The sequence below is a fragment of the Bacillus rossius genome, chromosome 10 (genome assembly GCF_032445375.1).
Source record: "Bacillus rossius redtenbacheri isolate Brsri chromosome 10, Brsri_v3, whole genome shotgun sequence".
NCBI lineage: Eukaryota > Metazoa > Arthropoda > Insecta > Phasmatodea > Bacillidae > Bacillus > Bacillus rossius.
Window position 1 is genome coordinate 16353230 of NC_086337.1, and position 27680 is coordinate 16380909.

At 37.6% G+C, this 27680-nt stretch overlaps 1 protein-coding gene across 1 annotated transcript in view; it reads right to left on the reverse strand.

The window, feature by feature from the left end:
- LOC134535633 (uncharacterized) overlaps positions 1-27680 on the reverse strand; it is a 527534-nt gene that overhangs the window by 211481 nt on the left and 288373 nt on the right. The gene's annotated exons all lie outside the window — the stretch shown is intronic.

Genomic DNA, 27680 nt, shown 5'->3' on the forward strand with positions numbered 1-27680 from the left:
CGGTTGACGACTGCGCCAAAATACCGAGTAACGATGAACGATGTTTTCCGTGTTCTATCGTATCTCTCGCTAAGTCTAAGGAAATTTTCGTCGCTTATGTTCGACGTTTCTCTTGCGCGTGGCTGTACAAGAGCACGATCGCTCTCCGTCTTCGGACAGCGAGATAAGTGTTGCTAGCCTCGCACAAAGGAGATGGTGAAAAGGCGATGCGGCGAGGGGGAAGTTCCTTTGGTGACTCATTCTCCCCTTTCGCTATACATCTCTCTCTTGCTCAGGGAATAATCCTGCGGTTTATTTGTCACAGCTCTGCGTTTCCTCGATTCCTCGCTCCCCCAGTTCCGGGCGAGCCTTGTAACTGACTTAGACCGTGAATTATCCGCATAGTCGCAGTTCTCGACTTTACGTTTCTTCTCCTTCCTAACTCTTTCCTGACAACTCCTTACACCACATATGGTAATATGTGGTATACCTTAGTTGAGTTTGTGTATAATTACTGTATGAACAACATGGCTGAGGTAATGAAGCGTCTCTTTATTGCCAATCTCTCTAGCCTCAGAAAATTATTCTCAAAGAAAACATATCCGTAAATTTGTAAAGTAGATCAAGGACATTAATTTTTATTAAAATTTATATTTGTCCGTTTTGGGTAATGATAAACTTTTTTTTGAAGTACAACGTCTAATAAATCGATGAACGCCGGCTGCACGCACGAAAAAGGATGACTCATTTTCCCGTTACGCACATTGTCCCGTTACGCTTTCTCCCGTTACGCTCATTGTACGCTTGCGCCGCATATATCTCTCTTCCACTCGATTGGAACAACCATCGATTTGACTTTTTCGAGGCACATTAAACTTGATTCACTCCCATTCGTTTTCTACTTTTACTATCATCGTCCTATCCTTAACAGAATAACACAGATTGGAAGAAGTTAAATAGCAAACATGTATAAAAATTATATTTAAAATAATCTGTTCGTTAAAGTAATAAACATATTTGAATTAATGAATGCAAATAAAAGTAAATTTATCAATTAAATTGTAGATTTCATTTCACTCCTTCTTTGTATCCATACAAAATAGTGATAATTCAATAAAAAATATTCAATTTTATTTATAAAGTATGCAATCATTTCATCAATGTTTTGTTATGACGTTGTCACGTTAAACTATCGTCCGTAAACCGATATTACAGACAACAAATTTTTTTACAATCATAGGCAAGTGATGGATTCCTTCCTCAACAACTGAAAAAAAGGTAACTAAGAAGTATTGGCGATTATTGTAATGTTTTTAGGGTTTGAAATTTTACCCTTCCATTTCCCTTCCCCAAAACTAACCCAATTTATTTCCGATAACAATTTAATCATTTATCTGTATCATAAAGTTAGTAATGCAATCGTTTATGCATTGTAAATATTGATACAGAAGCGTGAAATTATTTTAGCAATTTTTTAAGTAAAATCATCTTCACAATATTACTTTATTTTAATCGTAAGTGCTGTTCGTATGCTCCTTAGATATGAATATTAGCAATGCAGCTACAAACCAACTGTACTTACCAGTGAATAACAACATCCTATTTAGATACATTAAAAGATTATTTTCACTTTAACTGATTCTGGTTAACACGGTTTTATTTCAAATAAAAAAATTAACTTAGTATTATGTCAATTTTCCAGTGAAGCTCAGTCGCCCAGATACAAATTTATAATCTAAGCAATATTTGCTTCTTTAGAGTCATATCGGTAAATAAAATGTCAATATTCATGTCATATATCCTACATATAACAACAAATCAAATTTTTTGTAATAATATAAAAAGTAGATCATTTATGCATTTATTTAGAATTTTTTAACCAGGTCAGATTCCTACAAGTTTCTTTAAGATACAGTTCATTCTAAGCTAGCAGGGAAAATATCAGATTTTGTATTAAGAAATTTCCATCCATTTTCTTTCATTCATTCTAATTATTCAAAATACAAGTGTATTTTTTATAAATATTAGTAGTACTCTCATACTCGTGAAATTTTGTAAGAGTAGCTCTTACGTTTAAAAAACTAATTCGAACATTGCTGCAATAAAGTCTAAGCAGAGAATAGCTGGTTATCAGATTTTCTTAATAATTCTCTAAAAATTTTAACCTTGATTAAAATCATTATATTTTTTCAACTACAGTATTTTTATAAATATAGTAATATAATACGTAAGAAATTGTATATTATTATTTTTTATACTAACAGTAGAAAATCTAACATGATTACCTGTTTTTTTTATACAGCCACACTAAATTAGTTTTATTTTTCATTTGGTTAACATAGCTTAGACACAAATGGAGTTCGTGGAAGCAAATTAATAATGATCATATATTCTTTTCACGATGCTATAGGACAGTCTCATGAAATTATTAGCTAATTATAGGATTCTGAGAGTTCGTAAGTAGGGATAGTCATTTGAGCTTTATTTTTTTTTTTAATTTCTTGGTATCTCAAAATTTAAGAAGATTCACTGTGTCAAAATTTGTTCTTTTGAACTGATCAGTTCACATAATCAAATGTTTCGCATCCAAAGTAATATGTAAAATTATTAATAGTACTCAAGTATATTACCACACGCATTAAAACATTGAAACTTCCTGAAACTTATAGCACCCATGAACGCGAAATGAATTGAAAGAATGTACGAGGCGATGCATAAAGGGCACAGCTTCGTGAGACTTGACACTCGAGTGTGTTTCGAGAGTGCTGCATGATATGTTGAGGATATTTTTCGGACAAAATATAGTTAGATGAGCAACTGAAGCCTGGTGATTACACCCCACACCAACAACTTGGAGAAAACATGTTGGTTCGCTACGAACTTTATCTTGGGAAAAAAATCATTTTTATAGATGACGTAAACTGTAATTTATCAAGAAATGACATTGTCTAATTTACGCACATAGGGCACTGAAAACCTAAAGTCGCAAAAGAGCATGCACACAATATCCGAAAGGAAAAGCGCTGTAGTGCAATTGGTGGCATTATTTTTAAGAGCACGCAATCAGCATGAACAAACAATGAAATGTGTCAAATTTACGCAGCATCACGGATTAAGAACTGTAAGTCGAATATAACTTTGAAATAAGATTAGACCTCACCTTCTGTGGTCTGCATATTTTCAGAGAGAAAGTTATACCGACGTGGTACGACATCTTGACCTTCCCCTTCACGTGAATTAGCACCAAAGTATTTTCCCTGTGGGGTTATCGCACCAGCAATGGTTCCAAAACACCAGATAATATACCTGATGACTTGTAGAACTGTACAAGAAATGATATCTCGAATAATCCGGCATAAAAATGAAAGGAACTCAAATTTTGACGTGAATTATTCGGTGCTTCTAATTGAGATCGACTGATGTATGTCAAGAAAGTAAGCAATAAAAGAGTTTTGTTTTTCTTTTGAATGCTGACTTAGAAAAACACTCTGTATCACTGCACCTAGAACATTAGGAAACCGTTGTGATCGCCTATTTCAATCTGACTAGCCCGGTCATTGGCAGACCAACAAAGAAAGTAATTTGGTTAATACCAAATTTGCGAAACTCTAAAGAACATATTTGATCTCTGAGTATAGATTTATGATTATTGGGGTTGAATCAATAGCAATCATTAACATGTTAAATTAAGGTGATCCACTGGGTTATTTATAAACACAAAATTGTACTTATTATTAATCTTAGGTTTTAATTCAATTTCAATGATAACGCAAACGATTATCTGTCGTTATATGAAGAGTTATATTATTGAGTAGGTTTTGCCTTTTGACACAAGTCACAACTCGTGACAAATTTTTGAATTGATCGTGACATGTTGTTCCAATAAACTTGGCGACGCAAAGCCTCGTAAATTTTTACTGAACCTATATGGCCAAGAGTTTCATGAATTTCCTTAATAACATTTTCTTGTATTTCTAACGGTATAATCGGCTTCCAGTGGTTATCTAATGGGGATTTTGATACATGATATATAAATAATATATCTTCATCTGAAATGCAATACATTTGATGTACTTTGTGTTCCGGTGGCAGTTCTGTTAATTTCCTGCGAACTTTGATACAAAATTCGTCGTTTAGTTGAGTCGTTTGTAGGTTTGCGAATAACTCTCTTAACCTGACATTATTCTCTATGGCGATGGTGATAGTTTTCGCTATTAAGAACTCTCTGGAATTTTTGTTGTTTGTGAACGGTTCGTTAGACACATCGGGTGCTCGGCTTAAGTAATCCGCAGCGAGATTATCCTGTCCCTTCACATGATGTATAGTGAGGTCATACTCCTGAATCAGTAGACACCATCTAGTGAGGCGACTTTCAAAAGTTTTACCAGCCTTTAAACATGTTAATGCCTGGTGATCGGTCATAAGTTTTATATTTTCTCCTAACAATAAATCCCGGAATTTCTGTAGAGACCAGACAATAGCCAAAGCCTCTTTTTCAGTAACGGTGTAGTTCCTTTCCGCGGCATTCATTGTTCTGCTGGCCATGGCTACTGTTTTCTCGGTACCTCCGTCATCACATTGCGCTAACTTGACGCCTAATGCGTAAGCCGATGCGTCAGTGTACAACATAAATGTTCGTCCTTGTACTGGATGATGTATTACGTGTTCCTCTAAAAATATTGATTTCAATGCTTCAAACGCTCTTTGTTCAATTTCTGACCAATACCAAAAATTTCCTTTTTTTAGTAACTGGAACAAGGGTAATGCCACGCGAGCTATCTGATCAGAATAATTTCTGTAAAACCCAATTACTCCCAGAAAAGATCGAAGTTGTTTAACATTTCGTGGAGTAGGAAAATGTGTTATAGCATTCAACTTGTCTGGAGCTGTTCTTTTGCCTGACGGGGTAAGAATGTGACTTAGAAATGGTAGTTCATCTCTACAAAACTTTGACTTCTTCAGTTTCACTGTCATTCCTGCTCGGCCTAATTTTGAAATGACTATGTCTAGATGTCGTATATGTTCCTCAAAAGTGTTGGAGATAACAAGGATGTCATCGACATATGCTCGAGCAAAATGGCTACATTCGGGTCCTAATGTTGCATCTAGGCAGCGCGTAAATTCAGCGACCGCGTTGCAAAGTCCAAAAGGCATCATCTGGAAAACATATTGCTGGTTCTTAAATAAAAATGCTGTATACTGTTGTGAATCTTTTCTTAAAGGTATCTGCCAATATCCAGCTGATAAGTCCATGGTAGTTAAATACTTTACTCCTTGGTATAACCTTAGAATGTCACTAGTATTTATAGGGCTTTCGCGATCTCTAACAGTAATTTTATTGATTTCACGTGCATCCAGACACAAACGTACACTACCATCTTTTTTTCTGACACACACCATTGGATTAGCGTAAGGACTCGACTCTCGTTTAACTATATGCCACTCCAACATTTATTTCAAGTATTCTTCCGCTTCAGCTAAATACTTGGCTGGAATAGGATATGACTTTCTATGGAACGGCTCGCCAGGTGTAATAATAATTTTAGCTTCATATAGTGTGTTACGGCCTGGTTTGTCGGAAAATACTACTCGATGATTCATCAATAATTGAAGCAAATCATGTCGTTGTTTGTCTGAAATAGTATTAATTCCTGTAACAGTAGACTCAAGATCTTCTACAGTTGCAATCAGCGAATCTTGACTTGAAAAACTAAAACATGACTCTTTTGCAAGCTCTGTTGTAGCAAATTAATAGTTTTGTCGGATATTTGCCATTTCACTGCGGTATTAGGTGTAATACTATCGTTAGCCGTAACTAGCCAACCTCCAAAGTCTAAAATTATGCTATAAGTAGTGAGAAACTCTGTTCCTAGTATAATAGGTTTTGCAAGTCCTTTAACTACAAGTACATATGCATATTTAATTTTACCTAGGCCGTCAATAGTTATTAATACTTGTTTGTTTACGACTGAACTCAATCGTGACGTAGCTCCAAGTAGTTTTATCGTTGGTACAGGCATCATAGGTAACTCATATCCGGACTGCAGCAAGTCGTTGTATAGGTTCTCGCTGATACAGCTAATCTCCGCCCCGCTATCTAATAATAAAGGTGTTAGTATTCCGCATATGCGTAAATGAAACTCGGGACAATATGCTTCTTGGCTTTCATTAATTGTCTCTTTATCTTCGGTCAAAAATTCGCGTTCATTGTCTGATATTTGTATGTTATACACATGTTTCAGTGTGAAATTTATGTTCGTCCCTTTTTCATTACTAGTGATCGGTAAGCAGGAACGGTCACTACCGATCTCAGCTAGTTTAAAGTATTCGTGCGTACTACATCTTCAAGGTGTAGACCATGTTGAGTATTATTCCCGGGTGATGCTACTGTTTCCCGTGAATTTGAGTAATATGTGTCCGCAGAAATCGGTTCTCGTCGTGGAAAATATGTAGTGGATTGCGGTGTTGTTAACATTTGTTTATCACCCGCGCTGGCACATGTTATTGGTATCATGTTACCCCCAGATGTATACACTTGAGTATTAATTTTAGGTACTTGACTACATTGATTTATATGCATTGCATTCATATCTGGACTGTTGTCAGAATGTTTTGGTGATCGATTTTCATTTCGCAACTCGTAGTATCTTTGTGATGGTTTTTCGTTTGCGAATGATTGCTGAATTTCCCTGTGTGGAGACGAAATATTTTCGTTCTGCTGCGATTCCGCTAACGGGTAGTGTTGGTAATATTCATTATGATTTCTCGAATGCATGAATTGATTCCTCTTATGTTCGTCATAGTATCTGTTATCGGTGTTACGATGTTTCCATGAATAACCTGCATTTCCTCCTTCTAAGTAATTTGAACGCCATTCTCTTTGTTGTGAATTTCGGCTGTTATTATCATACCAGTGATTTTTGTACTTCTTTGATTTATTACCTCGCCATATAAAAGCATTGACACGGGGTGTATTCCGCGTGTAATTTTCGTGGTTATCGTCATTTTTACGTTGATTCCACGGCTGGTATAATGGTGTAGTCTTAGGGTTGTTCGACCTATCGTGGTCCTCACGAACATTCGTATTCAATCTACTTTGCCGATCCAATCGATCATATCTGATTAATTGCTCGCGGAAATCAGAGATATTTTCAAAATTATATCCTGACATATGCAATTGGTATCGCATCGGTAATTGCCCAAGTATCATAGCAATAAATTCACTGTCACACATTTCGACATCCAAATATCTAGATCGTTCAAACATTTCACTCAAATGCGACTCCAGTGATCTATTCTTTCTAGGGTCAAATTTCTCTCCATGCAGTGTGGCACGCAAATTTCCTTGAATTTTAGAATTCCAGTACTGCTGCAAGAATAGTTGTTTAAACTGTTCGTATGAATTTATGGTGTGTTGATGTATCTCCCACCAATAGTATGCGGTGTTTTTTAAACTACTGCTCACGCATTTCAATTTTTCGTTATCGGTTAAATTGAATCGCGAAACGTACTCTTCGAATGATTTTAAGAACTTTCGTGGATTTTCACTTATCTTGGCTGCGAATACAGGTTTTTTCTCAGCCCAGTGTCGTGCGGGATGATTAAATGCTGTAGTAGAATCAATCATAATCATCTGTTGTCCCTCTGTAGTATATAGTGTTCTACATCGTGCATCGTTGTTCGAATTCTCCGTATGTATTGGGATCGTTGTGTTATTAATACACGACTCTACCGGAATTGATGTATTAGAATTAGTAATCGGTACATCTGTTGTTTGTGTCGTAATATTCTGCACTCGATTTTCTAAACCGTCTATCCTCTGGTTCACCGTCTTAAATTCGTCAGACGTAATTACTTTGTGTAGTTGTGATTCAGTAGCCATTTTCGTGATTCTCGTTTCAATCTCTCGTGTATGTTGTGTGATTGTTTCTTGTGTAGTGTTATTAGCAATATCATGACAACTAGTTTCAGTACCTATAAGTTTTTGTTGAATATCTGCTATTTGTTCATCTACACTCGTGAATTTTACTCTAACCAATTCACTGACATTTCGTATTTCTGTGTCTGTCTCATGAATCTTAGTATTGAACTGGTGTATTACATCTTTAAGCCTGTCGTTTAACTGATTAATACGTTCTGATAATCTTTCTGCTAACTGTTCAGCGTGTTCCCTGTTTTCACGTGCAAGCTGTTCGGTTTTGCGGGAAAGCTGTTCGGTTTTGCGGGAAAGTTGTTCGCTTTTGCGAGAAAATTGTTCACTTTGATCTCGGAACATTCGTTGTAACATTTGTTCCAAACCATTGGTTAAAAAAGTGTTATTATCAGAATACTCCGTGTTATCTGTGGCGTTGGCAGTATTCGTATTCTCTATGGAAATAGAACGTTCGGTTTGTATGTCGCTACTAACCTGAATATGAACTGCTGCGGTTTCCTCCTGCGGACCAGCTGTATTAGCAGTTTCCGAGTTCTGTTCCCCACCTTCCCCTCCAATGTTTCTCCGTCTTAGGTAGTAGGTAGCAGTCTCGTCGTTTTCTGACATGTTTATTTTGTCTTATTCTGATTCTAGGTTGTTAAACAGTAATTCCTCGACTCTACTTTGTGTACTGTGATTTATTCAATCCTATGTTAAGTAGTCGGATATGATCGGCTCCGTGTTGGGTAGATAAATTTCCTTGTTCGAGTCCCTCGTTGGGTAGACAAATTTCTTTGTTCGAGCCCCACGTTGGGCGCTAAATTTCTTTGTGATCGCCTATTTCAATCTGACTAGCCCGGTCATTGGCAGACCAACAAAGAAAGTAATTTGGTTAATACCAAATTTGCGAAACTCTAAAGAACATATTTGATCTCTGAGTATAGATTTATGATTATTGGGGTTGAATCAATAGCAATCATTAACATGTTAAATTAAGGTGATCCACTTGGTTATTTTAAACACAAAATTGTACTTATTATTAATCTTAGGTTTTAATTCAATTTCAATGATAACGCAAACGATTCTCTGTCGTTATATGAAGAGTTATATTATTGGAAATGATATTGTTTTCACATTACAACATGCTAATTGGAATTTTTACAAGAATAACTATATTCAGTAGAAATCGTTTAAGATTAATATTGCACAACTTGTGTAATAGGACACCTCTTCAAATAAAATTTAATATTTATATTGCAATATTCAAATGTAGTAAAGTTTTAAAATTATTTTAGCTCAATCGGGACTCTTCGATTAGTCTCTCGGGTTATATGGGTGTAAGTAGATGAATCATACATAAGATTGGTACACGGCTGTCGAGTTATGTACTGCTATTAATTATAAGCTTGTGAAGTTGTAAAGATGTAAAATTTTCTCATAATTCATAGTTACCTCAGCATATGCCGCAAGTTAAGGACAATACCACCTTAAGATATGGTATTTCAGCTATACCGTGAACGGCGGATCTCAGTAACTACATTCGTACGGACGTAGTGATGTCCTAGCTCTCAATCTTCCTGATGATATCTCCACAGGAACAGCGGCTCTCGATCGTCCTGATGATGGATCTCCAAAGGAACAGCGACTTCTCGATCGTCCTGATGATGGGTCTCCAAAGGAACAGCGACTTCTCGATCGTCCTGATGATGGGTCCACAGGAACAGCGGCTCTCGATCGTCCTGATGATGGGTCTCCAAAGGAACAGCGACTTCTCGATGACGACGAAGGGCAGTTGTTCACATTCTTGATACTGATGCAGTGATTTACTATCCTCGATGACGACTATGTAGTTCTTGACTATCTTTGACGACGATTATGTAATTCTGGTCTATCTTCGATGACGACTATGTAGTTCTTTAATACCTTCGACGACGATTATGTAGTTCTGGTCGAATATTAGCAGCGATGAACTTTAAGTTTTATATAAATTTTAGATGCATACATTTCTCGAAGTTTCAGTCAATTTTGCTGCTTATCAATTTCTTCTTTCAGGCTCGCCGTCCGAATTCATCCTTCCTAATAAAAATTCTCCATCTAACTTGTAATTCAAAAGCAATAATAGAGGAAGTAGGCAAATAAATATGTTTTAAATCCAAAGATATCGTTGTTAAAAGTTACTATGAAGTATAATGAAAAGAAAAAGAAGAAGGTTTCCCAAAACACAAGTTGTGACTATACTTCACAAATAAATATATACAAATTTTAAAATTAAAAAACATTATTAATTACTATAAACTACTGGTTTGTTTGTACCGTATTATAAAATGGTTAAAATTACTTGGTTATGTGATTTTCATTAAACTCACTGTGTTAGGATAGTGATCCAGCTAATTAGACTTCGTTTTGAATGCCTTCCTATACACATATCACCAATTCATCATTACAGCCTACAGTTATTAATTATCTCGTGTTATGATGTCAATTAGGAATGCCGGATCAAGAGCAATAAGGTGAATTTATTTGCTTTTGATTGAATGCATTTTTAAGGTCAAAATTAGGAAGTGGTAAGTAAAACAGGCCAAAAGCCATGTGTCATTATCGGTAAATGGCTTTTATAATGTTTTCTGAGGAAAACAAAATGCTTGCAGGACACCTATACTGTCCTCTTGTGTGTGTTAGAAAGCAGAGAGTGTTATCATACGCATTTATTTCCATATTTACCAAACTATTTAAACCTCTACCCCTTACAGCGTAGTTAAATTACTTCTATATGTATGTGTGAAAGCAATTGTAAATAAACACTAAATAGGTAGTCTATTAAATAGAGGATTCACTTAAACAAACAAATGTCTTCCTGTAGTTCCATAGTTCCAGGTAACTGAATGTTGGTAGAAACTAGGCATGATCCTGAATGCCGTGATTTATTTTCTGTTGTAAAAGAGAAAAAAAAAGGTTTTTTTTTAGAGTTGGAAATTTTTTTATTACTGCTCAGAAATGGTTCTTGAAGGTAGGTAAATGTATGAGGTAAGCTGTGAACTTACCAAGGTTCCAGGTTAAACTGTAAGTGTAACCAGAATTATTTGTAAAATTAAGGTAAATGTTTTAAATAAAATTTTATTGAATATTTTCTTATTTTCAGATTAAAAAAAGTATAAATTCACTTATGTTTTTGATTATGTAATTTGACTGCAATGTACAAGCGTCGTTCCATAATGAGGATGAGTATATTATTTTTAGGGAAAACCGGTAAATATTTACCCCTTTTTTAAACCTAACTATAATTATGTCTAACAAGATGGTACTATCCTATCGTTTTTGAGGTTATACTTCTTTAGGAGCGTTGAGGGTGAAATTTTAGTATGCGCCAGAAATGCAATGAAATAAGCCCACATAAAGTCCAATGCCCATGCATGCAGAAACTGCTGTAGCCACGAGCCGAAGTCGTCATGTTGGTGGACCCACGGGGGATGTGTGCTATTGGTGTACCAAAGTAAGCTGAGTATTGAATCTATCCTGGAATAAATTTTGTATAAACTCAAATATTCTTAACAAAATATAGTTGCAAATTTAAATGTACACATAATGTATTAGCCAGGAAAGTTGTGTTCGGACAAATATGGCATCAAAAATATTTAACATATTGACGTTTCTCTAAAGCATTACGAACGCGGCACTATCTTTACAGTATTTTTTAAACCAAAAATTGCAGTTTAAAAGATATCGTATGCGAGCTTGATTTGCGCCAAGGAATTATTTTTAAATACTATCCATCTTGTTAAAATTTACCAAACAGTTAATGCTGTAAATTTTCCACCCTTAAAATAAAAAATATGAATCATTTCAAAACACACGACACTAAGTATATTTTTGTGCATTCGTCATTGCTAAAAACGACTGAAACTAGGCTGTAAACACTTCCTAAAATACAAACAATTTTTTTTATTACTTATCTGTTTCCACATTATTATATAGTATAATATTATGTTATTTAAAGGTATAAAAAAGTTTTTCTTTCGATGAGAACTGAACCACGGGCCACATGCTTACGAAGCAAACACCTTGTTACGCAGGTTGGTACTGCGTAACGAGGAAACTCGCCCCTGCGGGCTAGTGGGATACCACCCGCCATACACTGCACGGACTCGGCGCGCGAATTTCAATTGATGCGCGTTGGATAGCAGATCCTCGGGTCCACTCGTGCCGAATCGCCTTTGATCGGAGCACGTGGACGTGGTCGGAAGTTTCCGAGCCGCGTTTCCGATTCAGGATGTCCAGAATATTCCTCGCTGTTTTAGTATGGAGCGCAGCGAGTATATAAGCAGGCTGCTAGCACGAGTTCCACAGAGTCTTCTCTCAACCGGCTGCGTGAATAATGCGGTGACCACGACCCGCACCTTCGATCATCGACGCCGAAAGGCTGCCCGCTGAGGTCTTCAAGCTGCGCATGGATGCCGAAAAAGGCGGTAAGAGAGGCCGCAAATTATACAAGTCAGTTACGGACTTGGTAATAATTCAGTGGTAGCCCAGAAACAATTTGCAAGTTGGCACGGGACTTCGGAAGTAAAAAGTAGGTGTCGGACTTTGCAGTAAAATGACCAAGGGGAACATAGAAAATTCCGCCGAGGGTCATGAAGTGGTTTGCGACTAGGAGCATAACAGAGTTCTGCTCAGCAATACTTTAAAAAAATATATATTTTCTCGTTCTATTAATACGGTGAAAATAAAAGGTGTTACTACTTGATTAAAACATTAAGGGCGTAGTGCAGTGGCATTAGCGGGACTACCAGTCGTGGCGTTTAAGACTACCAATGAACATAAACAAGGAGGTAAATTTTTAATGAAAAACTGTTTTAAAATAATTTCAAGCAACAGCATGTTAGGTGATTTGTCTCCAATTTTCTGCACTAGTATAGTGTTCGTTTTATTACCAAATAGTGTGAATTAAGAGCCGGCGAAAATGTGCAAGTATCAGGGAATCAGCACGGCGGCAGAGGTAGAATAAAGACATTCGCTCCGTCGATGTTTCCGGTCCGACTGGGGTGATCAGGTCAAGGATCAACGGAAATAAAAAACACTCGCCGCTATCACTTAAACGACACTGAAGATTTTAGCCAATTTTATTTGGGGAGAAGTGTTGAAATTTAAATTGTGTTAGAAATATCTCGTTCCTAAGTCTCTGGTACTGTTAAAACAATGTCTAATTTTGATCTGTAATTGCAGGTTTAAGTATTTTGTATAAAAAGGAATTTGTAATTATAACTAAAAGAAAAGGGTCCAGTTAGAATTATTTATTGAGGAATAATTCGTGTGGTTATGAGAAAATGTTTAAAAAGTAGTGAATGATACGTAATTTTGTATAAGTTTATTTCAGGTGTTTTGTTGGTAATCGCTGGAACATGAATTGTAGCAGTAATGTGTAACAGCCAACATAATAAGAACATTTATATTAATGTATGAGGATTATAGGTGTTTGTATAATGTGTGAATAAATCTCTGTACATGCCGTACTAAATATGTGTTATACATTGCTCTGTGTTTCCTTAAGCTCTTGTTGCCATTCTAATTTCCAACGACTAGGTAACAACCTTACCACCGGGCTACTAAGACCGTTGTGAAATATTTAGGAGAATGTGTATTATATTTAATTTAAAGCCAGATATATTTAAGTCATTTAAAGCTTGGAATTACTTTTTACTATTACTATTTTAGTTGACCAAATATATTCCAGGGCAGTTTCAGTATACTAAAGTTTCATTTGGCACACCAATACGTTTGGTATGTACCCTGATATTTACCGGAGTGACGATATACGGGTTCATGTTGCTACAAGTGCGTCCGCCATCTTTTAGAAGTATATGAGACTTCTGCGTGGACGCAGCATCGTTGTTCCGCTTTCCCGTTCCATCTTCACGTATACTGATATCTATTTTAGGTGATAACAGGTCACGTGCAGGCAACCTAGCATACTCTATTACACGAGAAATTCAGCCTTAAGGGTTGTGGTCGAATTATAAATTGAAGGTTACTCAAACCAAAGTTAAGAAAGGTATACGTAAAAAGAAATACATTAGGTTGAAAGGAAGGGATCACGCTGCAGACATGCTGTTTCCTGCTGAAAGTAGAAGGAAGATCACCAGTGGCGTAGCGTGGGTGGGGCGGAGGGGGCGGCCCGCCCCGGGCGGCAGCCTGCGGGGGCGGGTCGCCGGTGAAGCGGGTTGAGATCTGATCTATGATTCATTCATTACATGTGTCAGACACACTATAATGTTCCATTTCTATCTAACATTTTGCGCACCAACTATTTTTTAATATTTATTTAAAAGAAAAACTGCGAAATCACTGACAGAGCTCTTTATAACGTTTGTTTGTTTACATACGAACGGCAACATCGCATCACGCCGCGCGCGAGCCGAGTTGAGCGGCACTCCTTATTATGTTAATTACTCATACAAAATCTTTTGTTTCACGCGTCGGCCCGTGTCGATGCCTCTCTTTCGCACTCATTGAATTTAGTACTACGCATTGTACTGTAAAGTTTGACCTTAACCCAGGGCAAACCAAACAACTTCCGCAAACCGGGACACAGTAAAACTCCTATATTGCCCCGTACCGCGAGCGCAGGTAAACCCAAACAAAATTAAAACCGAAACTAATAGCAGTCTTAAAAATACTAATAAGGTTGCGAACAGTGAGAGGAGGCAGCAAGTTAAAAAGACGCAAAATTTATATGACAACATTTAATAAATATATATATCATAAAATCGTTTCATCACAAATCGGCGCATCCATCATAAAATACATACCCTATTACTACTTATAAAAAAATAGCTATATAATAATACTAAAAAAATACTTTAACAATTCCCCCAAAAATTATAATTTGATCATATACTTCGGAGCTCCGAAAATTAAATATAATTACCAAAAAGGCATTAAAAATATATAAGAACATATTAATACAAATACAAATATAGATACGCACCGGGCGTATCACCGCTGTAAATACCAATTAACATAGGCGAAATCTAGCAAAAAGTTGACACACCTTAACATGCAAATAAATATACCAAAAATTTAGCAAATTACAAATTATGGGTTTACAAGCCGTTCTCAGTTAAGTCATTTTCTAACGGTCGACGCCTTTTTTCTTCTAGGTCTGGCAGGGATTGGGTGAAACACGCTGAACGTAAAATCCCAGTTTCAGTTTTATTAATCCGTTAATTTAAATCCCAAAAATCCACAAATTATAGTTTCGCACCAGGGGTCAAAGGGGTCAACGGGGCAGTGGCACGGCTGGCACTTACTTGCTTTTTGACGTCGAGATGTCCGATCACCAAATACACTCGTTTGCTCACGAGTGTTTTTAATGGCAAACCCTTGCCATTATACGTTACCGTAGCTGCAGGTATTTGTACGGATATGACGAATCCTTCGCCATACCGTCTTGGAGTTTATTTCGGCGCACATAATTCATCCTTGGAAAATCCTCGCGATATTCACACACGCCTCACCAACCACTCACGTTCATCGTACCAAAGCGTTCTAAATTATATAAATGAACCCCGTTCATATTCAAAAAGGAACACTCGTATACAGTTACTTCGATGTGGAACCATCACCATGGCCAACCCGCGTTTTACTTCACGTGCGCGCCCGCCTGGGCCTACCAGGCGACTCCGCTCGCCCGTCTCACCTGACGTCACACAATCAGCTGTTCTACTCGCGCGCCGTCTAGCGCAGCGATTACCAACATATTCGGTAGTGTCCTCGAACTTTCCAGACCAATTTAATAACTTAAAATCTTATAACTTAAACATATTAAGACTAAACAAGAATTACAAATTTCTTTTTTAAAACAACATATAACAAACTTAAATCCAAAATAACTCGTATTACCAGGGCATCCGAAAGATTAATAAAATACGTTAACCATTTCTGCCAACATAAACATTATCAAAGGTAGCAGCTGTAGCACACATGCTACAGTACTGATCTTTGTTTGTTTTAGTGCATCGTGAAGTACCGTTACGCAATCACGCTTTACTCGTATGTTTGTTTCGCGAGAGTTTCGGATACGGAACGAAAGTCATTTTGATTGTGTTTCGATCTTTTAAATACTGTTGAATCTTCTAAAACTAAATATTTAGAACTTTACCCAATCTTTTAACTAGTTTTTGAAAATGTAAAGAGTCAAAGAAAGCGGTGCGGAATTCCGCAAAAAAAAAAAGGCTAAGAAAGAAGCAGATGCGAAGAAGTCTCAAGGTGCATTACTGAAATATTTTAGTTCCAGTTCTGGTTCGAAAGCCACGTTAACGTCTTCGGTGGCATCCTGCAGCAGCGGAAGTGATTCCAGTGTAAGTAGGTATATGATTCCTCCATCTAGAATCATGCATGGCCTAGAATTACTCCAGTTATTTATTATTATTATTTATATATTTATTGTTTACAAAAGTTACAATATTTCTTACATTAGTCTCGAAAAACCTATTCACCTAGGTTTGTCTGCGAGTACGGAGTCACACTCGTTCATTAAATCTTATTTTATAATACACTTAAAATTGCTCTAATAGCTGTTTGAACATTGATTATTGTTTAAAAAGTATGGAGTATATTAACATAAATTACATTGAGTTAAGGTACATCTTTTTAAGTTTACGACTGAATTTTGTCCTGCTACTTTAATTTAAAACTTCAATAGGTGATGTTTTGTAAATCTAGTAGTAGTCTAGGAATATTTTTGTTTTGTTTTTGGATAACTTGATTATTTATGGTACCTGTCATACAAAGAAAACATAATTTTTCATTAAGCTCAAAAATGGCACCAACAATTTTTCCAAATTTCTCGTCATTTTATCTTTTAATAACATCTATAACATGGCTTACTCAGTCAGTTTTTACCGGGAAACTCTAAAAAAGGTAGCTTCCATACAAAATCAATTTTGTTTGTAAATTTTCCTATAAGCCCGGCAAACCGCGCCGTCACCAAAACCACTTTTGTTTTGTGATAGATAAAATACTTATTTGAAATTCGAACGTGTCCTCCGGCCAATATTCATGGGAATACATAACTTATTTTACAGGTACAAGAAGAAGACGTACCTGCCGTCGCAGTTGGAAGTAGTTCTGGTCCCACCACAGAGCAGGGTCAAGACGAAGTCGACTCATCAAAAGTACCTCAAGCATCTAGTCATAAGCCTGCAGAAAAAGTGAATGTTGCCAAAGAAGACATAATTGAAATCGTGTCTTCTGCTCCTGCCGAAATAAAAAATGTGAATCTCGACGATGTAGGTTGCTGGCCTTCTCCTATGACCGACGAAGTAAGAACGCTTCTAGTACGTCGCGGATCTGACTCAGTACAGCACATAGATTCCAAATTTGCCGATGTTGTTCGCTCAGGGACTTCAACGAAAGGCGGTACCCGAAAACTAACCAAAGAGTGGTTCTACAAACCATTATCTAAAGGCGAAAAGGTTCTCCGAACATGGATGGCGTACTCGCCTTTGAAGCAATCCTTGTATTGTTTTTCGTGCAAGCTGTTTGGCAATTACGGCTCTAACTTCGCATCTGAAGAAGGATTCAACAAATGGTGGAAGCTAAATCCAAGAATAGGAGACCATGAAAATAGCCTGGAACATGAACAGAGCTTCTTGAAATGGAAGGAGTTGGAAGTTCGCCTGAACTGTAAAGCAACCATCGATCAGAAACAACAAGAAGTTTTCTATATTGAGGAAAAGAAGTGGAGGGATGTACTGTACAGGTTGCTGAATATTATCCAGTTCTTAGCCAAACAGAATCTGGCCTTCAGAGGACATCGAGAAGACATTCGAGGAGATGATAGTGGCAATCGCGGGAACTTTCTGGAGTTAGTGCACCTCCTAGCTAAATACGACCCTCTTCTAATGGAACACCTGACAAAGATATAGCTGGGAGCAAGAGTCTCAGTTTCGTATCTACCTCCAGAAACCCAGAATGAATTTATAAACTTACTGGGACAGCAAGTTCGATCCACCATCATCCGTCGTATTCAAGAAGCTAAATATTATTGCGTAATCTTCGACAGTACACCAGACATCTCCCACAATGACCAAATGAGCCAAGTTCTGCGATACGTACATATCGAAGGAGAAAAAGTCGCCGTGGTAGAACCTTTCATTGACTTCTTCGAACCAAAAGGAAAAAATGCAGAAGATCTCAGCAACGATATAATCGCGAAGATAACATCAGACGGACTGGACATACAGAGTCTGAGAGGACAGGCTTATGACAATGCTGCCACAATGTCAGGGATCCACAATGGAGTTCAAGCCCGGATTAAAGCACTGAATCCGAAAGCTATATTCGTTGCATGCACAAACCACTCACTAAACTTGGCTGGGGTACACGCTGCTTCTGAATCAGTGGATTCCGTGACGTTTTTTGGAACTCTGGAGAAGCTGTTTGCCTTCTTTTCCGCATAAACTGTTCGATGGAACGCTTTGGTTGCCGTCACAGGTCAAGCAGTAAAACGAGTCACTGAAACGCGCTGGAGCGCTAGACATGTAGCTGTCAAGATGCTTAAAAATAAGTTTGAGGTAGTTCTTGAGGTACTGGAACAATTAACAGATTCATCTCAAACTTCCGAAACAAGATCGGGAGCCAGTCTTCTCCTGACAACCATGCAGTCATTTAACTTCCTAACTTTTCTTGGCTTTTGGGCTGCAGTGCTACCTGAAGTAGATGACGCACAGATTTACCTGCAGCAACGAGGACTAAGTGTGGATAAGGGTGCTCAGAAACTCTGCGCTTTGAAAACCCTCTTAGTGGAAAGTAGAGACCGTTTCGTGCAAGAAGCAATTGACTTTGCTAAGACACTCTGCGAAAAACTCGGAATCGAACTCGAAACGAGAAGAATTCGCAGGGAAAAACCGTACATGGCGATGAATCTTCTGAAGATGCAGCTTTGTCTCACGAACAGGAAATCCGTCGAGAGATTATCGCATCATTCGACAAGATCATTCAAGAAATGACGGCTCGATTCCAGCAAATTCAAGAAATATCGGACAAATTCAGATTTTTGATGCCAGCGAAACTTTTGGACAGCAAGTTCGAGTGTGATCTTTCCCATGTATTAGAAGACATCGACAAGGACGAGTTTCAGATGGAGCGGAAGCATCTTCAGCAGTTTGTTGTTGTTGCCTGTTCTGAATCAGAGGAAGATATAAGTGGTAAAGGACCACTGGAGCTCCTCCAGTTCATTCAAAAACTGAATCTCGGAATTTCGGTTCCAAAAATAGTCATCTTGATTCGTATATATTTGACTTTGGCGATTAGTGTTGCAAGTTGTGAGAGAAGTTTTTCGAAGTTGAAGCTAATAAAAAATTACCTCAGATCTACTATGAGCTCCGCTAGACTATCAAACTTGGCTATATTGTCGATTGAACAAGAATTGGCTGCTAATATTTATTTTGACAAAGTTATTTCTGACTTCGCTGCTCATAAGACCCGTAGAATCCGCTTGTAAAACCGCTCATCCTATTTTAACTTCAATAAAAGGTACCTCATTGCATGTGAAATTTAATTTTAATCAAGCACCTATAGAATGGGGGCGGCAAAATGGGTCTCCCGCCCCAGGCGCCGAGATGGCACGCTACGCCACTGAAGATCACTCTGGCGCTCAGCGGTCACTTTGACTCTGACGCCTGTGGTAGCTGCCAGGGCAGCGTCGCCGAGCCAGCCTGCCATGACGGGTTTGATCATCTTGCTGGCAAAAAACGACCTGCCGCTCTAGTCCTTCTGGAGTGAGACCCGATGTGCCAGTTCGCGATTAACTGACGTAATTCAACTTACAACAATTATTACTAATACGCGCTCAACGCCGTCCTCCTTCCCATAGTTCTGAGCACACGTGCTACATGGCAGCGGTTGGATGACGTATGAAGTCGCCCGCCACCAGGGGCGCATGCGCCACTGGTACCAACTCACACGCGTAAACACCACTGCGGGCCTCAAAGTCCGAGCTCCCGACCCCAGCATGGCTGACACTTCCTGCCCCGACCAACTCTTCTTCCTGGACCATCCTTCTTGTCCTGCACTGAGCCTGCTTGCAATAATTTAACCCTTCATGAACGACCACTCGGTTTTCCCTGTGTCTGAGCAGGTTCTACCCGGATCCAACTTAACCAGTTGTAGTCTATATTAAACCTATGTGAGTCATGGTAACAATCGCTGCCATGGCTGGTGAATCCCCAAACACAAGAACATGATGCATTCTACCATTTATTCTTGGCTGAAACAAGGCATGATTAGGCGTATAGGTTTCGGCCTGAGACGTAGGCCTATTTAGAGTCTTCCCTAACCCATATCCCTCCCAAACAAACCCACTTAAATTTAGTTAGGTTTGGAAAAGTTAATCAAAAATTGCCAAACCCCTTGCTGCGACCTCGCGCGGGGGGTCGAAGAAGAAGAGCGGTCTCCTCGGGTGCCGCATTGTCCGAGTGTTTTGCATGGCCGCGCGCCACCCACATCGATTGGCGGAGGGTCGTTCGTGGCACGGAGCAATCGATAGGTCGACCCGGAGGAGGGCAGACCCGGTCGCCTCGCGCCGGCCTCCTTCGCCGTCGCAGTGCGCGTGGCCCGCCGGCGCACTAGACGGTCACGACCGCGCCTCTGGGGGTACTCCGAAAACATTCCATATTCCTTAATAACTAGATATTCCATTTGACTATTCATATTGTATTTCTATGTATGTTTATGTATTAGACCAGAAGAACATAAACCATGAGCAATCATTAAGATTAAATCACCAAAAAACCCTCAATAATTAAAAGATAAAACGCATCCTAATACCAAACCTATATGAATTACTGAAGAATATGCAATTAATGATTTTAAATCACTTTGACGAAGACAAACAAGACTAATAAATAAACCACCTAATAAACTAATTCCAATTCATATAAAACTGTAAAAACAAAATCCCAAAAATAATTAATAAAGATAAATAAACACGTATTAAACCATATCCTCCTAATTTAAGCAAAACCCCTGCTAAAATTATTGAACGTGAAACAGGAGCCTCAACATATCCGGTTACTATCCGGTATCCGGCCTAAATTTACTATCCGGCCGAATACCGGATAATAAGCGCGTTTCCCGCCGGATACCGGATTAAAAATTACTCGACTTATAAAATTTGGATATTTTATTTAATCCATATAATATAATATCCATATAATATATATAAGTATATATATGATCACCATATAGTAATTGTACTACAACAAAAATAGTACTCGTACTACACTAAGAGCAAATTACGGTGAATAAATACCAATTTTTTTTGCATTAAGAGGCAACAAACGGTTTCGCTTGTCTTTATAGACACGGCCAGCTTCAAAAAAAATTATTTTGATGTGCTTGGCAATTTATAGTGGGGTAAGCTTGTTCTAGGAATCTGGGGAATCCCGTTCTTTCTACTATGGATAATGGCTCGTTGTCTACTGCAATCATTTCTGCTATTAAATAATGTTACTGCTTGGCTTTTGCTTAATTTACGTCCCAAAGCAATTTCCTTTTGAGCGATTCTGCCATAGTCAATTACTTTTTCGCCGATACTGAAGACGAACTTGTCCCCGGGATGGGTAATGGCATTGTAGTAGCCACGACAGCGGCTGTATCTATATTCAGTGCACGGAATTCATCTGGATGTTTTGTTTTAATATGATTTTTCATGGCATAAGTACCTAGAAAAAAAAGGATACCGTCAATAAAACTCTGCTACAAACGTGCCTTAGGAAAAATAATTAAAAATCGAAAACTCAGTTTAATTTTTTTTTCTTATCGTATTATCTGGGTGAGTCAGAATCATTTTTTTTTCCATATTATCTACGTACCTGCCATGAAGTAATTTAAAAAAAGATAAGCTCATTTTTTTCGTACATTCCTGTTTATTTTTCCTTCACCGCCACGAGGAATTTTAACATTCCATATCAAACAAACAGCAAATTTTTGATCGTCAGTGTTTACATCAAAATATTCCCGCAAAGGCGATATTTTCTTTACCGATGTCAGTTATCGTCTCTAAATCTGTTTATAATTAATTATATGAAAAAATACTTTCATAATAATCTAAAAATACAATAGCACTTTTTTTTATAACCTCAAACGATCGCGTTTGCAATAAATTCAAAAAGACAATGAAACACTTCGATTTTTTTCTAACCTAACTAAAACTAAGTGTATTTTGGAGGGGTCCGGGTTAGGGAGGGACCTAGGTGCGTCTCAGGCCGAAGCCTATACGCCTAGTCATACTGGGATTAGCCATGCAAGGAGAGGGTCGCATGCATCATGTGCTAGGAGGGGATTGGCCAGCCATGGCAGCGATTGGCGCCATGACTAACTCCCCTCACTCTTAAATCTAGACTATAACTAGATATAGGTTGGGCCCAGGTAAAACCTGCATAGACACAGGGAAAACCCTGGACACATTCATGCGGGATGCAAATTGGCATGCATTACGTGTAGGAATTTACAGGAGACAGAGGATGGTCTGGATGAAGTATTGGACAGAGTAGAAAAGAGTCTACCATGTCGCTCATGGCCGAAAAGACCCGAACTCACCCGAGTCCACCCGATCGTTCGTGCGCCAGCTACGAGCTCGCTCGTTGCGATGCGCCAGTCGGCAATGTTCGGCCGGATATCCGGCTATCCGGCTTCAAGGTTGGTCGGATATCTGGTATCCGGCATCCGGCCAAACAGCTATCCGGTCCATCACTAGAAGATATATATTTATAATTTTTTTTTACCAGTTGATATCATTACACCATGTGAGACTCATTCGTAAAAGAAAATATTGAAAAATGATGATTTATTGAGATATTTGTTTTTGTTTTCTCTAACATTGTTCGCGCAATGTTTTTATATCCAACAAATCTTTGATTATGATTTGAAATTATATTTGGTTCTCTATATTATGTTTATAATGAGTTATTTAAACAAAACTGTTTTTAAACGTAAAATTTTACTTTATGATTTTTTTCCCCATAAATTTTACACCTATTTGTTATGGTTCTATGTATGTTAAATTTCGATTCTAAAAATATTATATAGGTGGGAATATTTTCATATTCGATTTGAAACTCGATTCGAATAAAAAAAAATAGTATTCTTAGAAGCAATGCAATATCCAGAGATTTCTAAGTTAACGTATATATTATTTAATACATAGATGTGAAAGCATAATAATTATGCCATGGTAAATGAGACTTATTATCTCTTTAAGTTAACAGCAAAACCATTCACCTTTTTTTCACTGCCATTTCCTCCCTGTTTACGACGAAACAGAAAACTCATTTGAGACAGTGTGAAATGAAAAGTTTAAACTTTTGAGAACAGCAGATCTGAATGTGCTATCTGTATTTGACGTCATTAATAGTATTCGCCACTGTAAACAATGTATTGCAACCAGCTGTAAAATCACGTGATAAAATGGTTCTTATTGTTTTCATCATATATACCTTGTGTTTTTCAAATAATCTTGGAAAATATTACAATGTATTTGTATTCCGTTAGTAACTTTTTAATTATAATTACAGTCTTAAAATGTTGTGAAGTTACCAAATATAAAAAATGTTTTAGGATAAAAAATATATTTGACGACTATAGTAATAAAAATTTACTACAAATTCAGTAAATATATCTATATACGTATATTGAGTTTATATAGTTACTTAAATTTAAATTTGTTTAATGTTAATTGATAAAATCTAATACTTATATTTCAATGAATTTTAATTAACTTGACGCAACACTCTGCGCATCCCATCATTCACTGCTTTAATGAGAAAAGTTCTAGCAAGTGAAAATGTAACATTAAAACAATGATGATCACTTGTAAATAAAACGTGAACGATAATTATCATCTAAGAAAACTTCACTTGTAGGAGAAATTTGAGTGAATTTAATTTGTACTGCGATTTAAACATTAATAGAATGAAAATAAGTGTAGTTTCAATTATAAAAGCATTGAAGCCGAACTAATTGAGTGAAGTTTTTAAAATACGATGTTCATGCTCTGTTCATACTGTAAAATTTAACCATGGAGGAATTCAGTTTAAATTCCCAAACTACAAAAATAGACGCGTTTTTACTTTGCTTAATTTCATTTAATTTATTTTTAATAAATGTTTACTTAAATACACAGATGACTGCAGTCAAAGGCGCCGCCTCTTTTGTGTTGCATACTCATCTAATTCATGACTGATGTGTTTTTTGCATTACCTCTCGCAATCATCATAGGCCAGTCAATAAGAGGCAAAGTAAGCACTTTTTAACAGCAGACCTGAAAACTTGATATAAGGGTAGTTCGAGGACGCTGAATCGAATGGTGTTAATTTTTTTGAAATCTAACGTGATTTTCTGGAGAAAAGGGTTAAAATTAGATCCACATTATGAGAAAAAATGAGTCATACCAATTTTTAACCCTTTTCTCCAAAAACGTCACGTCTGATTTAAAAAAAAAATTAACACCATTCGTTTCAGCGTCCTCGAATTACCCTTATATCAAGTTTTCAGGTCTGCTGGTAAAAAGTGCTTACTTTGCCTCTTGTTGACTGGCCTATCATTTAGTATAAACTTTTAACGATGCTTAAATATCAACCTACACACCAATCGCTATACTCCACGCTCTGCAGTAACTCAACAATTCCAATGTCTTGGTCAACGGGAAAGGAAACAGCTGAAGAGCGTGAAGGGTCTGAAGGGTGTGTGAGCTGCACGTGCTACGCGCTGCAGGTATCGGAGGCAGCGGGGGAAGTGGACTCACGTGCCATCGATCTTGCCGGCATCCAGACGTGGTATTGGTGGAAGAGTGAGGGGCGAGGGGGGATAAATAATCCCTCTAACATCGTCGCCGGGAGTCCTAATGGACGGCTGGTCTTATCAACTTATCAACCGTCGCCGGGGGATGAGTCGTCAAGGCGGGAGGCGGGGGAGGACTCCGGGATCCAGTTCAGCGGCGGAGAGAGAGCAAAAAAAGCCGGCGGCAAGTTTCCATCACCGGGATGTTCCCTCGGGGGTTCTTCCTCGCGGGAAAACACGCCGCCACTTGGGCGGGTCCGTCTCTGGCCGAGCAGCGAGACCCGGCAGTGCGGCAGAGCTCCAGGCCGAGTCGAGAACAGCGTTATCTCGTCACGACGATTCGCGATACCTAGAGACCGCAAAAATTCGCGGATTCATTTCGTGATAGGCTAAAATACAAATCGTTGTACCTCAGTGCTGCCTCTGCTATTGGCTCACTACTCACCTGGATGACTCTGGGCCAATGAGAAACACCCCACCAAAGCTTTATCGAATAAGAAGGCTGCTACGCTGGAACGTCTCACAAGACAGCAGCCAATCAGTGGGTGGAATTTGACCGAGTGTACGTAGAACTATGGAGTTCATCGTGGAGATCATTGAAGCCGCGAATTTTTCCGGTCCCTAGCGACACCTAGTCTTTAAATATAGTCATCCCCTCCCCCCCCCCCCAAAAAAAAAAAGAGGGTTGTCTGTAAAGTCGGTTTACGGACGATAATTTGATGTGATAACGTCATAAGAAAACATTGATGAAAAATTGCATACTTTTTAATTTTCAAATATTGTTTACAGTTTTTGCAGATTAAATTTAAATAAATTGTTTAAATATAATCACGAACAATTAGTCATAGAAATGAACCGAAATCAAATCAATGTCAATAAATAGTTAATTTGAAATGACGAAAATGGACAAATAAATCAATTTTTTTTTAATTGCTGCTTTTAAAAAGCCCGCCTTAACCTGTTTGATGTTATAGAAGATTTTCTCGCACGGTGGTTGGCCGGTTCTTGCACGATCGGCTCAGGCGGAACGTGACAATGAGTCATGCTTTTTTCGTGCGTGCAGTCGGCGTTCATCGATTTACAAGACTTTATCACGTCAAAAACTCAAATAATTATGATTAGCACAGTCTAATTTACAAACTACAGTATAAACAAACGCTACCCTCGACAATTATCATGCGACTATCCTTAACATAGTAATTATATTCAGAATATCACTTTAAAGTGTGTGTGTTCTTATGTTTATTGGTATTTCAGGTAAGTAAATTTAACTACCACAAGGCAAGTGCATGAGAGTCTTGCTTGGATAGAATTTTGGCTTACGGTAAGTTTGCGAGGTGATTTAATTGTATTTGCCTGGCAAGCTTGATGTAACTAGCTTGTTTAAAGTTTAATTTCGATAAATAATGACACATACTTGCATTCGTAAGCTCGCCATGAGCCTGTCTAAGTCTGTATTTGTTAACTTGTCAAGGCAACTACAATAAAAGCTATAGTGTAGGCTAGAGGCAAGCATGTGCAAATTTCCACTATGTTTCACCTAGCAAGCTTGTCGTGTGGACACTGGTGAGATTGATTTTAACTTCTAGACATGTAGGAACAGGGTTGCTGAAGCTTTCAATGATATCAGGATAACTTTTATCTAAACATCTGGAGATACAGTGTATACTCTTTATAACGTCACTCGATTTAACGACAAACTCCTTAAAATGTCGAAAATGCTTGACTTTAGTTGGCTTACCTTGTTTTCTATACAATAATACACTCTATATAGCGCACGCTCACTCTGTTTAACGACAACAATACGTCATTATAAATCATTAATCAGTACTTTATAAGTTGCCGAAGTTGATCACAACTGCAGCTGTGTACGTTCTTTTGTTTGCTGTTTTGTTGTATTATCTATAGCGCGTGTTTACTTCGACTGACGTACCGGAGATTCTAAGAAATTTGGTCTTTTGTTTTTGTATGATGAACTTGCGCATTATTACTTCGGTCACTAGACTTTTGTCCAGTTGTTACACTTTATCATTTTCGCAGTTGCTTACAGACTTTCGAACTGTAGGCTAAACATGGCGAGTAAACGAAAATCTTTGTGTTATTAAAAAAAAAGTTTTATTAAGCACTTGATGCAGCGAAACTATTAGAAAAATAATTTTTACATAATCAAGATGATCCGGCATTATCTCAAGATATCAGTAAAATACATAAGAAAATACAATTAAAATGTTGGAGCAGCAAAAAACATCAGACGAAGATAACATACTATACGCAATAAGTGTTGTTATTTGTATGAATATTCATGTTTGTGTGTAAAATATGTACTATATTAGTAAATATATATTATTATAGAATAGTAAAATTATATCTTTTATTTCTCTCCATTTAACGACCACTCTCTATAACGCCGAAAAATGCTCAGTCATGTAAGTGTCGTTAAATAGAGTTTACACTGTAATTACAAAATTATTCCTTGGGAATAAAATCTTCAATCTTCAATTTTAGCACCAATCAGCTACATAATTGTTCAACAAGCTGCACCACTGCTTGCAAGCTTATGCTTCAGGTCACGTAGAATAAATGTGGTAGTTTGAACACATGTTCCGTGTAATTTTAAATTGTTTTCATAGTTAATAGTTACACTATTGTGAGAGGCTGTAAGTTAGATAAAGGACTTTCTTGGATTTTGGGTTGTGACCACCATTTTATCTTACGTGGTTTCAATCCAGAAGCCAAGACGTTATTAGATTTTTAATGGATTAATTTTAAACGTACTAATTAGCGAAAGGTTTGTATCAGTATAGGTAATTATCATTGCTGTAATTAACTGATATTTCGAAGCTGTACAAGTGTTTTAATTTTTTTTATTGGCCTACTAAAGAAATTCTTGCCCAGATGTAGCAAGCAAAAAACTAATATACATAACATTTATCGCTCTACTTACGGTACGGGA